Genomic DNA, 2,423 nt, shown 5'->3' with positions numbered 1-2,423 from the left:
GCAAAACCAAGCCTTGATCAGAAGCTTGGAACTTTCAACCCCTCCTCCAGTCTCTGGAGAAGGAAGAGGGGCTGGAGATCAGCTTAATTCCAATAACCCAGGATTTAATTCATCATGCCTGCATAATGAAACCTCTCTAAAGGCCTCTCAACAATGGTGTTCAGAGAGTCTCTGGGATGACAAACACATTGACCTACTGAGAGGGAGGTGTTCCTTAAGTGTGCATGAAAGCTTGATGCCTCTTTCCCCCTAAGTTAGTAAACACAAGTCAAGTGCTTTCCTGAATTCTCTAAGTTGTTCTAGGAAATTATCAAATATAGGGGAGTGGTGACTGAGCCCTCATCCTAAGCAATCTGAGCTAAATCTGGGTAGTTAGTGATAGGAATATTGTTGGACACCTAGTTGGTGTTAGATAATTGGAGGAGCGAGTTAGAAAAGACCCCACATATTTGGTGTCACAGAGCATAAAAAACTCCACACACTTAGTGTTAAAACTGTTCTGAGTAAAAAGAGTCCAGCAGTCTACCTAAGAAAGCTTTTTGTTTTCAGCTTTGTGAGACTCATCTTCCTGGTTGAGGTAGTATAGGCATTAAGTGAAGGCAGAATGGGAGGTGTGGCCCTTGTATTGGAGGTGTTCTCCTTCCTGGTGTTTCCAATGTTCTAACTACAGCAGCTTGGGATAAAAGGTGGGAGTTTTATTCTTTCCTATTCACACTCTGTTACATAAGGGTGGACTGAGGTTTCATGGAGCCTGAAGTTCATAATTTGGTGAGTCCTCTTTAGAAAAGGTAATACAGAAACATAAACACACTGTGAAGGCTTCTTCTAGGTCTTAGGGAGAGGCTCATGCAGAAGCTTAAATTCAATAGTTTCATGGTAAAGACAGCCTCAACTTCTTTTGGATCATGTTGATCTTCTGAAGTGATAAGCAAAGATAACATGGCACACGTATGACATCTGCCTCAGAGCCACAAAAAAACTTGAGGATCTTCCAGAAGGAGGAGTGTCAGGGTAAACTGGCTGGTTATATTAAGTTCTAGATGGGTTTGTTTGGTAGTTCACAACATAAAATGAAAATAATTAGGAGTCAATTGAATAAGCAAGGACACTCATAGCAAGCTAACTAACAGACTTTAATTCATTCACGATGAAGACGAGTGGCCAGCTAGGTCTAGGTCCTTGCTTCGGTGGGGCCCCAAATGAACTTGCTTGGAGAGGCTGAGTGCTTCATGGCAGTTGCCAAATGGTCATAGTGGGTGACATGGAATCTGCATTGGAATCTCAGAAGACTGACTTGATCTTTATCTCAGCTACCTATATTTGGTTTGGCCACTCGTCACATCACAGAGTTACATTATCACACTTTAAACATAAATCACATATGAGCTTGATAAGGTTGACAAATTATCAGAAAAGGGAGTAACCCATTATACCTTGGTAAACGGGCTTTATATAGTAAGCCTTTATGTAAAATATAGTTAATCACATTACTTCACACATGGTATTGGTATGCAGTTAAAACGTATGGAATTATCTCAAAAGAGCATAAACTGGTTACACCTAAATCACACTTAGTTTCCTTTATATATTTTGTATTAATTTGATTTTATGTTTACTACAACAAGGTGTCAAAAGGAAGGACATAGGAAGCCCCTGGGAAGGCAATACGCAGGCTCCAGCAATGTCTCTGACATCTAGCAGGAGATTTGGTACATGTTTATTTAGTGAATAAATGAGCACAGATAACTGCCCTGGCAGGCCTCACAGGTAGAGTTATTTGACCTAATGAGCAATGAACTAATGCCGCTTTGGTGAATTATGCAGACTTTAAATTAAATCTTTTTTTAAAAATTCTGTATTTCTCAGTTTTTGCCCTGGCCAGTTGGCTCAAAGTTAGAGTATCAATTTGGCATGTGGGTGTCCCTATCCCAATCATGGCACACAGAAGAAGCCACCATCTGCTTCTCTACCTGTCTCCCTTCCCTCCCCCCTCCCCCCTTACCCTTCCACAGTCATGGCTTGATTGGTTTAAGAGTGTGGGCCCAGGTGCTGAGGATGGCTCCTGTGGAGCCTCTGCCTCAGGCCCTAAAAATAGCATGTTGTGAACATGGCCCCAGATGGGCAGAGCATTGGCCCTTGATGGGGGTTGCTTTCGGTCAGGGCGCATGTGGGAATTTGTCTGTCTCCCCTCCTCTCATCTGGAAAAGAAGAAGAAAAAAAAACACTCAATATTTCTCAGTTTCAAACATGAGGTTAGGAACTTCAATTCTGTAATCATTTCCTAGATCTAAGATGCCAGATCAGTTGTCCTTGCTACTCCACATAAATCTAACTCACGACAGAGATATGAAAATCCATATCCACATATGATCATACAATCGTGATGTGCAGAAGAATGTGGCAAGCTGTGAAGTGCGTCTGTC

Source organism: Saccopteryx leptura, chromosome 6 (genome assembly GCF_036850995.1).
Source record: "Saccopteryx leptura isolate mSacLep1 chromosome 6, mSacLep1_pri_phased_curated, whole genome shotgun sequence".
NCBI classification, from domain to species: domain Eukaryota; kingdom Metazoa; phylum Chordata; class Mammalia; order Chiroptera; family Emballonuridae; genus Saccopteryx; species Saccopteryx leptura.
The sequence above is the reverse complement of the archived record's forward strand: the minus strand, read 5'-3'. Positions refer to the sequence as shown.